Source organism: Scylla paramamosain, chromosome 16, assembly GCF_035594125.1.
Source record: "Scylla paramamosain isolate STU-SP2022 chromosome 16, ASM3559412v1, whole genome shotgun sequence".
Lineage (NCBI taxonomy): Eukaryota > Metazoa > Arthropoda > Malacostraca > Decapoda > Portunidae > Scylla > Scylla paramamosain.
This window is the reverse complement of record NC_087166.1, coordinates 4,785,001-4,797,500: the sequence shown is the minus strand read 5'-3', so window position 1 is coordinate 4,797,500 and position 12,500 is coordinate 4,785,001. Positions and strand designations below refer to the sequence as shown.

At 42.0% G+C, this 12,500-nt stretch overlaps 1 protein-coding gene across 2 annotated transcripts in view; it reads left to right on the top strand.

The window, feature by feature from the left end:
• Positions 1 to 654: 654 nt before the first annotated feature.
• The window catches only part of LOC135107910 (uncharacterized), a 70,004-nt gene continuing 58,158 nt past the window's right edge, over positions 655 to 12,500 (top strand). Inside the window, exon 1 of one of the 2 annotated variants that reach the window (XM_064018289.1) lies at positions 655 to 980. The gene's annotated coding sequence lies outside the window, so the exon portion shown is untranslated. The remainder of the gene's footprint in view (positions 981 to 12,500) is intronic. The other variant, XM_064018286.1, reaches the window with a different exon arrangement.

Below are 12,500 nucleotides of genomic sequence, written 5' to 3'. Positions count from 1 at the left end.
TGGGCGGGGCAGGGAGGGGCGAGCGCCGTGGGAAGAGGAGCAAAGGAGGGGTGGGGGTACAGAGGTGCGCGACTAAGGCAGGACCACCACTGGCTTACCTGCTATAATGGACAAGTGGTAATTTCATGATGCCCTACCGATTACTGTGTCACGGAGGCGACCAATCACCATGAGTCATGCTCCCAGTAACATCAGCTCCCTAACATCCCACTTCAACGCACTTGCTGCAAAGATTCGTTAAATGGCCGGACCATATTGAGGCGCTGGAATGAGCCAAGACTGGGGTTAAGACGATGTGAATTACCCCTTCCCAGGCCAGGAGTGGGTACATGTGCGCTAACCCGAAGAGGCTTCCCGTTACTGGCGTGGGCAGGGCTGTAGGAGGGGGTTCAGCCGCGGCGCCCACTGCTGCCACAAGTCCCTCTCAGGGATACTTTTATTCCACGTCCACACTATCTTGACGGTTCATGCGAAAAAGCAAGATACGTGTTATGATAAATCCGACAACGCTTCACGGCGTTACATATAGCGCTGACACTTCGCCGACCGTGTGTTGGAGACCTTGACAAGTCAGGGCGGAGGAAACGCGGCGGTGGATGTGTTGGTAGGAGTGTGCGGCGTCTGGCGCGGAGTTTGTGAGCCACTCTGTGAAGTGGAGGTGAGCAGAGGGCCACTCCGAGCACGGGCCATCCACACGTCGAGTGGGACCAGCGCCCAGAGTTCCTTATGACAGCAGCAAACCGCCTTGTTCCCAGTGAACGTTGTGTGTCGTGATTACGGTGCTCATCAGTCCCTCTATGCAGACAAAACTGTGCCCACACAGAAAGCCTAAAACTCAGAACGCACCCTCGCATTACATGTGGCTAGTGATGATCCACAGCTGAGGTGACACGGAGGTGCCACAACCTGGCCGTGGGCCGCGGGTGGTCTGCGGGGCGGAGCTGAAGGGGCGGCGCCGCGTGCACACCAACGCGAGTGAGGTAAGTGCGACATCCTTGTTGTGTGGAAGTTGTGGGGTAATTGGAAATCATGACGGCATCACCTCCAGCATCAAAGTAGTGCAGGTGCCAGGGCTTGCCTCTCACTCCCGCAGCACAGCCTTGGCCTGTGCGCGGGTCACAAGGCCCCCCATGACCACACGCTTGTTGCGCACCAATAACCTTGCGTCCTCGTCAAAGACACATCAGTCCGAGGCTGATAACACAGGCAGACCGAGGAACATGTCCAAATAGCCATCATTACTGCCATTAGCGATATCTTACATTTTATACATTTATAACCTCTATTACATTCCTGTTTACCAGAACCTGTATTTTGAAAGCCTCCATTAAGACTTGTAAAAAAGTTGTGGTCTTTGTAGAAGAAATTCGCTTCTTCCACTACGAGTACGAAGATATAAAGATAACACGTTCCTGAAAGGTGTGTTTAGTGAATATTTCTCTGGTTTGAAAATCTTCAGAGAACGCGAAAGAAACACAAGGCAGCACCAGTTAACAAGTGGAACAACTCAATTATTTTCTTTCATGATCTCGAACAGTTGTTGAACATGGAAGAGCGCGGCAGAAAGGAATGTGTGTGTGTGTGTGTGTGTGTGCATGAGGATAAAGGTGCGGTAACGGAGGCAGTAGTAGTGATAAGAATGTTAGGCGGAGGTGATAGTGTGCAGGTAGCCAGGTGGTCAGGCTTGTTGCAGGGTGGAGGGGACCCACGCTGGGGCAGGGAAGACGTCGCAGCCTTTCGCTATCAAAGTACTTTCGCTATCAAGAGTACTACATTCCGGCCAACCAACACTCTCGCCCACACACACTTTCCTTGTCATCCACCCGGTGCAGCAACCTACACTCAAACAAGACCACCTGATGCGCTCCGTACACAAGTAAACAAAACACCACAATAGCTGTTGAGACCACTGGTAGTAACTAATATAACTTAGCCAACACTAATGGAGTTCATAAACAAGCATATACACATCACAGGTGACTCTTAAGGGAGATAAGACTGGAAATAGCGTCACCACCACACACACACTAGCCAGGTCAGCAGTCGCCATCACACCGCAAGCCCTAATGTAAACGGCTACTAGAGCTAACATGGTCAGGTTTATCGAGCTTCCTTTAAAGGCTTGCACGGCCCAGGAGAACGTCATTTTTCGAAGACTTCACACCTGGTTGAAGCATGTTAAGGGCAGAACTACTAACGGCAGTGACCTGAAGTGCATACTTACCTCTGTTCTCCAGCATCACCTTCACATGGCCAGTATCCGGAAACGCTCTGCTCTTTTATCACGACTATTTTCAAAGGCCACAGTGATGACTAGACCGGTTCTCAAGAGTGTTTCTCCTGCTAATAATTTGAACATCTTGTTAATCTGTCACTAGAACCATAAAAACACCCTTAAAAACCTGTACAACTTCAACTAGACCATTTTGAAAGTATATAATGGAGGTGAGGGTGGAGAAGTGTTTCAAAATATGGTCCTATATATCAAGGACTCCTGTTGGCAGCGACAAAGTACCTACCTCATTCTTTTATTCCAGCACTGTCCTCTCGTATCTCACCTGGGCGATATATTTGATAGGATCTCTCGCCCAGGTACTCTGCAGGGAGGAGCGAGGGAGCAAGGTCGCGGAGGTAGTTTAGGCGGACAGGTCAAGGAGGGTTATTCACATGTATTGGGTCGTGGCCGCCGCTGTGCACTTCCCTCCTTGCTCCCGTCAGAGTTTTAAAGGAGAGTAATGGTTCTTGGGGAGAGATAATCACCATTAATATTAAGGCAGGTCGGAATGGCAGGATGATGAAGACCTCCTTTTGTGTTCGTGGCTTGTACAAATGAGATGACACGTATAATTTGCTTTTTTGGATCGGATACAAGGAAAATAGTGCGTACAATACCAAGGTTCTACGATCTTTTTACGCGCTTCCTTGCCGCTATATAAAGGGTCTTTCCATTTGTTGCTCCTGACTGCATGACTTGTGAACTGTGATCGCTATCGTACGAATTTTCAACGTAAAAGGTAATGTGTTCTCTCGCGCGTGCAGTGTCAAGGGACCACCTCGCCAGTGTCCATGGAATCCACGCCGCGGAAACAAAGGCGCTGCTCATACTGAAGACACGCAGGCATTTCTTTACGAGAGACTAATGTTTGTTATTTCTGTGGCGACTTGTACTTAAGATGATTCATAAAAAAAAAAAAAAAATGCACTCTCTTACGCGAAATAATATGTTTTTTGTATTGAGTCAGTGTGTTAAATATGTATAAAAAAAACAAAAAAACTAAAGAATTGTACTGATTATTGAACTTTCTATTAAGAGTATTGCTGTGTGCTTAGTCTAAATGCATGAGTACATCAGCAAAGGCACTACAGCGAAGAATTAAGTCAATGACGGGGTTTGGCGGTGCATGTTAGCCCGGATAAAGGTTCTTAATACCAGTATTTTTAACTCCAGCTGTGGCAGATTCATATATCACTATAATTCAACACGTAATTGGCGAGTAAGGCTAAAATATAACATGGAGAATACCACAGAACTATACATGAAGCTAATGATGTAATATGGGGTTCAAATTCGACCCTCAGCACTACAGTTATCAGAGGACACGGTGCTGCATAAACACAGAATATTTACATATCAGCGAATGGTTATAATCACCTACTGGTCACCTATTAATCCTGAACTGATTGCAACTTGAGTCAACAGGAGCATCGAAGGTTAAGCAACACGACCCTTAGAAAGATAACACCTAAAATTTATCACTGCTCGTACATGCACTGGTTACGTTGTCCATATGGTATGACAACTATGTAACTAACTAATTAACTGACTAATTAACTGACTGACTGACTGACTGACTGAATGACTGACTGACTGACTGACTGACTGACTGAATGACTGACTGACTGACTGACTGACTGACTGAATGACTGACTGAATGACTGACTGACTGACTGACTGACTGACTGACTGACTGACTAACTAAACTAAATTAACAGACTAATTAACTAGCTAACAAACTAACCATCTAACTAATGAACTAATGAACAAACTAACTAAATAGGTAAGTAATTTAATTAATAAATAAACAAGTCAACAAAAATCAAACGAACAAACAAACAAAATAAATAAACAAATAAATGAAAGTAGAAAAATATAATCTGATATGTTACCCTCTGCATACCTTTTATAAATTTCAGGCTAGAGCTAAAGAAAATAATTACCAAGGCAAAACGCATGTATCAAACTTCGCGGAAAAAAAAAAAAAAGAAACATCAAAACTTACTTATGCTTGAACATCAACTTTTCTTCTTCGGGTGGAACCGGAGGAGGAAGACTCGGGGAGGTTCTCCTGATAACATTATGGCCAACCACTACCCTAATAATGGAGAGCAATGTACTGGAGGGGGCAATGCCTGCATGACAAAGTATACATATTAATTATATAGACAAGGAGGCCAATCAGGTAGCTCTCAATCATGTTACTCTTACACACACACACACACACACACACACACACACACATAATGAAAGGGTGACTGACCAAGAACCTTACTTCACAGAGAGAGAGAGAGAGAGAGAGAGAGAGAGAGAGAGAGAGAGAGAGAGAGAGAGAGAGAGAGAGAGAGAGAGAGAGAGAGAGAGAGAGAGAGAGAGAAGGGACCGCTACTATCAAAACAGTTAAGACTACAAGAGTTTCATAAGGGCAAGTCAGTCACTTCTTTGTGTCTGTAGATTTAGAGGGAGTTTACAAGCAAGATGCACGAGGGCAAACACCCATGGCAGCTTTTTTTTTTTTTTCTGGCGTTTGCCATTGAACGGGATGAGGCAGTGAAGATACTAGCTGTTTTTTTTTTTTTTTTCCTAAATTAGATGGGCAGAATAAGAAAGAAGGCAGAAGGCTGTGTATTAGAATAGGATCAAGATACTGGTTGATTTTTTGCAGAAGCAAGATGAAAATGACAAAAAAAAGAAAGAAAAAAAGAAAAAAAAAAGAATCAAGGGAGAAGGGAAGGGAAGGGCAAACCTGCAATTACAAAGACCAGGTGAACATTTACCATTGGAATGTATATTGAAGAGATAAGAAGAGCAAAAATTACGGCGCATTGTGGGAGCTTGGAGACAGCCAGCTAAGGGATGGGAGCTGAGAGTAAAGAAGAGCCTTTGACTTGAGCCTCTTTAGAAGGTGTCCTGACCATCCATCCTTAACGTAGGAGGCAGATGAATCTAGATTACGTCCCTCTCTCGAATAATCTATGTCAAGAACCATTGATGTGGAGAAGGATAAGGAGTGTGAATTATCATAACCAGTTCTGCCATTCTCATCATCATTGTTATCATGATACTAACGTGGTGATATTCAATTTCGAGCGTGAGGATATTCAATATAAAAGACGAATGGGTATCTAATTATCGGTGTAAGTCTCGCAAATCACCGGGCGAGGCTCAGGTGCCAACACTAATGATGGCGCGGTGGTAAAGGCGACACTAAGGAGGATTATATAATGCTCTCTAATTTCCCTCAGCGACACCCTGCCAGTGACTCTTACGAGAAAAACGGTTAAAGCGTCTCTCAGGCGAGGCTTGAAGGTTCATATAGATTTCCAGAAGCACATACTTCTTTGGAAATGTCAGAAATAAAAGCCTGTGACTGTACTACGAGTGATTCCAGGAAAAATAGACAAATGAACTGAAACGTAAATTATTAATGAATTACTGAAAATATAAATCTTATATCACTCTACAGATTATGTGTGATAATACATAAGATGATGATGATGATGATGATGATGATGATGATGATGATGATGACGATCACAACGACAAAAACAACAAGGTATGAAACAGGAAGAGCCAGATGAGAGGAATACGCCCCTGATGCGTGGGTCTGTAGGCCTCATAGTTGACAGAATGAGCCGCGCCCACTTTCTACGAAATGTTAGATTTTTTTTTTTTTTTTCGATAGTCATGAGTGAACGTTCATACTGCTACGGAGTGCCCCGATGCAAACAGGAAATGTGGGCTCCTGAAGGAGGAGTCTGGTTGACCCCTGGGCGGTGGTGGAAGGGCAGGGCAGCGCGGCGAGACAGGTTGTGTTGGAACATTACTATGATGGACACGCCAAGACCTGGGTATTACCAAGCCTCACTGGGGAGATGTTTTTTCAAGCCAAATGAGGATCAATAAGCAGGTGGAGCAAAAGAACAAGCGAGTGGCAGATATCACCGCATCAAGACGTGAAAATAAGAAGAAAACAAAAGTCAAGGACGGAAAAGAAGACAAGAAATGGAAAACGGCTCCTGTAAATGTAAAATGCAGTTCTGTAAATACTAATACGAAAGTGTCCCATATATTCCGCTATAGTAATTTTTCTAGTGTATATATATATATATATATATATATATATATATATATATATATATATATATATATATATATATATATATATATATATATATATATATATATATATATATATATATATATATATATATATATATATATATATATATATATATATATATATAAAACCTAAATCTAATCTAACCGTTTTTTTTTGTTACCTTTTAGAAAGAAGAAGAAAAATGAACTTTTCTGTTATATCCAGTATATTGCTGGCATCTTTGATCATATTAATGACGAATTCCTTGTTCTCAGTAATTATATTGCTGTTCAGTGAATCACTTGTATCCAAAATCTAATCAGATCATACCTTGGGTCCTCTTGTCACTCACTCCCTACTACATATTCATGTGAGTCTGGTTTGTCTGCCTTCCTTCACGTAGCATAAGCGTACGAACGCCAGCTAGTTGGGTGTAGGTCTGGAGATAAGCACTACTTTATCAGCGATCAATCTCAGTTCAGTAACTGTATCAAATGAAACAATGATTTTACCCATCATGGTGCGCTGAAACAATTCACACTTTCTTGCTGATGACTGTGTGAACACTAAAAGAAAGTGAAAACATAAAAAGAAAAATTTACCTTTTTAATATAATTTCAAGGCCTATTGGAGAAATTAAGGAAAGCCACGAGGATATTCACACTTCTACGTGGAGACATAAAAGTAGAAAAACGTCTTTTGTAAACACACACAATAATTATTATAACCATTAAAAATTTCTTCCAAAACAATTTACAGAAGGCTACCCGTTCCTTCTTCCATTTTCTGTCAGTTACAAACTTTCACTATTCCAGGGGGGGCTTAGTGAGGCTACAATGACCACTTTGTACTCCCAGTGTATCAGTTTTTGAAGGTACGAGAAAAAAGAAAATGACAGCAGAATTACCCAGACGAAGGAAAGGAAGCATGAGAGACCCGTTACAAAAGCGACACTCCTGATCCATGATTGAACTGCACGCCCAGCTCTGCCTTGCCCGGGGGACGAGGCGTAGGGAAACAAACCAGGAAATTCCTCAAGACAATCCTGGAGCCCAAAGACACACCTTGACTCTCACCTGACAGGATGGGAAGCCTGGAGGCATAAGATTCTGTGACCAGGTAAACGTAAGACAATGGCTTCTATTCAGAAACGCTTCGCTCTCACCACAGGGAGGATGAACTGATTTCTCAAGTGCGTTCCTCCTTTTAATGATGTAAAAAGGTAAAAATACTCTTAAAAAAACGTGTAGCTTTAACTAGAGTCTTTTGAAAGTAGTGGAGGTGCGGCGCAGAAGTGTTTCAGAATATGGTCCAATATCAAGTACATATTAGACCAGTGGCTCTTAACCTGGGGGGAGCACCCCCCTAAGGTGACGTTAGTAATTTTGAAGGAGGGCATAAGCCCTTGGCCAAAAAAAAAAAAAAGAAATTTCTTTAATTATACTTAACGAGAACGTGATTTAATATTGATAAGTTGTCTCGATTCGCATTGTTTTCATAATCTTTCATAACAACTCCCTGTGTATGCTGCCATACGAAAGTCATGCGAGAGTCCACAAACAAGTGCCACGAGTCCTTGTTAAATTCCCAGTATTTCTCGGTCAGCTGCCTAATAGTGAGCAGCTGATCGATAGTAGACTTCCCTGGTTTGACCTGCCTGATATTCCCCATTGTTTGCCGTATAGTACTACTCCAGTGCCAAGGGCACCTGAAGCATTGGGAGGCGCCATCAGCCAGTGTACGAGACTGCCAGTCTGGTAGGAGGCCGGGCATCCTCCCTGTTGAACACTGCCACGCGAAGAATTTCAAGAGTTCCCTTCATGTTTTGTCTGTTATACTCCGTACACGTTCTGATGAAGATCGGCACTGGTAATATTTAATATGAAGTGAGGAACATTTTTCGAAATTTTTCAATGCACTTCTTTTCGGCTCTGTGATTGGTGGAACACGTTTTTTGGCTCTCTGATTATTGGAGAGCTTGTTTTACTCGCGCTAGCCAACTCCAACCCTGCCTGGCAGGGAGAAGTTACTCCTAACCCGCCGGTGTGTGTGTGTGTGTGTGTGTGTGTGTGTGTGTGTGTGTGTGTGCTTCACTTCTTTGCCAGTGTAACTAATATCACTTCACCTCATATTCCTATACGCTTCAGTGTCTCATCTCAACTATTCTTAACTGGTTCTTTGTATTCCGATCTTCGAGGGTGCCTCCAAGATGACATTAATAGTTTAACAAGGATTCCGCATTAGTGATAGGGAAAATATCCATAAGCTTAAACATAACCAATCATCTACCCGGTCTTTGAAAATATTCCTTGTGGGAGATCAGTGCGTTTAAGGATACGAAGCTTGGTTCTTACGGGATTTCTAGTCATCATTTGTCTGAGGTTAAATTTTTGTTGGGCTAGTTAATGAACTCCTCCTCTCTTCGTACCCAGCCAGAGTTATTAAGACATGGACTAAAACGAGTTAATCACACCAATGCAGCTCGTGTCGTGTGTGTGTGTGTGTGTGTGTGTGTGTGTGTGTGTGTGTGTGTGTGTGTGTGTCCTCCTCCTCCTCCCTCCCCTTCCCATCTTTCTCTCCCCATCCCCCAGCCTAGCCCCCTGCCATCCCCAGTCATTTCGCCCCTTCCCGCCTCCGTGCCGCCACACACCTTTCCTAATATAGCCACAGACGGAAAAGGTAGTAGTAGTAGTAGTAGTAGTAGTAGTAGTAATAGTAGTAGTAGTAGTAATGCTGTTATATTAAGAGAAATTTGCTTGGAAAAGATATATTCATATACGAGAGAGAGAGAGAGAGAGAGAGAGAGAGAGAGAGAGAGAGAGAGAGAGAGAGAGAGAGAGAGAGAGAGAGAGAGAGAGAGAGAGAGAGAGAACGTTCCGGGGAACTCAGGAACCCGTGTAAAACGAAGGAAGAAGAAATAGGAAATTATTCAATGCAACAACAATTTGAACAGAGGAATTTACCAGGGACTGTTGGCCGGACAGAGAGAGAGAGAGAGAGAGAGAGAGAGGAGAGAGAGAGAGGAGAGAGAGAGAGTGAGAGAGAGAGAGAGAGAGAGAGAGAGAGAGAGGAGAGAGAGCAATGAATTAAACACTAGGACCAATTAATCTAGCAAGCACCTCCGTGGACAGACAACTGAATGGCGACCTAATAATTCACTCTCTCTCCGCGGCGCGCTGCTGGAGTTCCCCGCGGCAGGCTTCGATAAATAAATAAATAGCAGGAGTCATCACACCTTCCCTGATGCCCCGCCCCGATGCTATCAACCTCCTCGTCTCCCTTCCTCTCCTCTCCCTTCCCAGTGCCCCATCTTCCTCTTCCCCCCTCCTCCTCCTCCTCCTCCTCCTCTTACTTCTTCCTACACTCTACACTGGTTCCTTCTTGTTACTTACCTGTACTCTCTCTCTCTCTCTCTCTCTCTCTCTCCTCTCTCTCTCTCTCTCTCTCTCTCTCCTCTCTCCTCTCTCTCCTCTCTCTGGCCAACACTGCTTGCTAAATTCACTAAACTGTTAGATTTATTTTCTTCTCATTTTTGTTATCGAAGCCTTGACTGACTGACTGACTGACTGACTGACTGACTGACTGATTGAGTGAGTGACTGACTGAGTGACTGACTGGCTGACTGACTGAGTGACTGACTGACTTACTGAGTGACTGACTGAGTGAGTGACCGGCTGACTGGCTGAGTGACTGACTGACTGACTGACCAACACCAACAGAAAAGTTAGCAAATGAGTGAGTCGTGATAGGCCAAAGATAGGTAAAAGTTGCTTGCCAAATAAATTGCTCAAACAATATTAAAAATTCAGTCTCTCTCTCTCTCTCTCTCTCTCTCTCTCTCTCTCTCTCTCTCTCTCTCTCTCTCTCTCTCTCTCTCTCTCTCTCTCTCTGACAGATTGACCTACACTCGACTAATGGAGAAACGTCAGTCAGTCAGTAGTAAGGAAGTTGTTGAGTGCAGAGTTATCGTGCGAAGTCTCCTGTGTTGCCAATCTGTCTTCCACCCTGCAGGGACTTGAACTTGGTTGGGGAGAGTTAGGACACATTTAGTACTTTATCGGCCTTCGCTGGGGTGTTTAGGTTATCTTTTGGGGAGTAACGATAAGGTGGAGTTTTCTCTGTATTTTTTGTTACATTGTTTTTTTTTCTTTTTAATTTGGATATTCACTGGTTTATTATTATTTTATCTATTCGTTTTTTTTTGTTATTTATGTATATATTTTTTTATTTATTTAGACATTTTCTTGTTTATTATTCGTGTTTCATCTGTTTATTGGTTATTGTTCATCTTACTTCATCCATATTTATTATAATTAATCTCATTTCATATATCTATTCGTAATTATTCATCGTGCTCTATCTATTTTTCGTTATTATTTATCTTACTTAATCTATTTATTCAATATTCACATTTTTACTTATCTGTTTCCATAATCCATCTGTTAATTCATTCATTTATCATTTATTTATTCATCCATTTTCTCCCCGGTCAGTTTACTTTACATGTACAATAAACAAATTAATAAAATAAAGAATACAGCAAATAAAAAGTCACTCACTCTTGGCAGCACGTCAGTTATGTTCCTACGAGATAATGCTTAGACTTCCTTCTTGAAAATTTGCTTAGTGTTTCCAGTTCTCTTTTTTTTGGAAGTCGACGTGTGGGCGTCCAGTGTATAAACTGCGTCAGACTCCCTGGGGAATATTTATTTGTTAACGTATTTGTTTATTTCCTTGTTCCTCTCTTTATAACGGCCTCCAAACTGGTTACGCTTGCAAAGAAACCGTTTTCTTTATACAATAGCCTCAACTGACGATTTCTTTTTGTTTTACTGTAAAGGGAACACCGTTAATATAAATAAAACTAAGCTTACGTCACGGCCAAACACAAAAGCTCATCAAGTCAATGTAAAAAGAATTGCAATGTATTTCAAGTGTATGGACAACTCGGGATTGCACGTGTCATTTCCATACGAGACACTTAAATGTTGGTTTCATATGCAGAGATGTGAGGATAAAATAGCCTGGCTCACATTTATGAAACTCGAGAGAAAGATGCTACAGTGTTTGTGGCTGTAAAAAGAATTGAGGTAATGTGCAAAGGATAGCATCGATTTCTGCATTAGGGAGTTGGAACTAATCACATTTTACTGGTAAGTTCCTGATTGTACAGAGCTGATTTTGAACGAAGTAAGGGTAACCGAATATGGAAGGGAGCGAATAAACTAAAAAAATAAAATCAGGAGAGACAAAATTGAGAACGAAAGGAAAACAAAGGAAGAACTCAGCACTAGCAGATCAAAGGCGACAAAAAAATGTATATATAACAAGTGAGACGATTACAATTTTATCAATTTCAGTGGTCAACATTAAAGCTTGTGCCTCTTGCTGCATTCCCCCTTGCTGTGACTTAAACTATACCTGGAGAGAAGAATCTGGACACCGTAGGAACTGAACTATTACAAGAGATGAGCATTGAGACATCGCAGAAAAAAAAGAAAAAAGTAAATAAACAACTCATGCCAAACTTTTTTTTAAGCAACTATTCTTTCTTTCTTTTTTTTTTTTCTTTCTTTTTTTTTGGCGAGGGAGAGGAAACTGAAAAAAAAAAACTTATTCAACTTTTTGTACTCTTGGCCAACCTTCACCTCTCGTTGGAAAAGAAAGAAGAAAAAAAAACTATATAAGGACACGTGCAGCAAGGTCTCCCAGTCCTGATCTTCACTCACGACCGGCCACTCCCCCTAAGGCTCAAGTGAATAGCTTATCTATAGACTGGACCACACTGTCGGCCTCAGCAAGACTATAGGACCAACACCAAGCCGTTCAGTCACTCCGCCCTTCCTGTTTCTACTATGTCCGTCCCAAAAGCATGTTCTCAGCATCATACATAAAGAAATCTGATGATGATGATAAAATGAAATAAAATAGATAAATGAATAAAGAGATTGAAAAATAAACTCATAAATAGTTCAATAAACACAATCAAATAAATATACAGATGAAAAATAAATATCAATAATGACAGTAAAATAAAACACAATAAAAACAATAGAATCACTACAATGGACGCTAGAGGAAGCAATGGGATGGGAAGGAATAAGATAGAGAGAAACGAGAAAA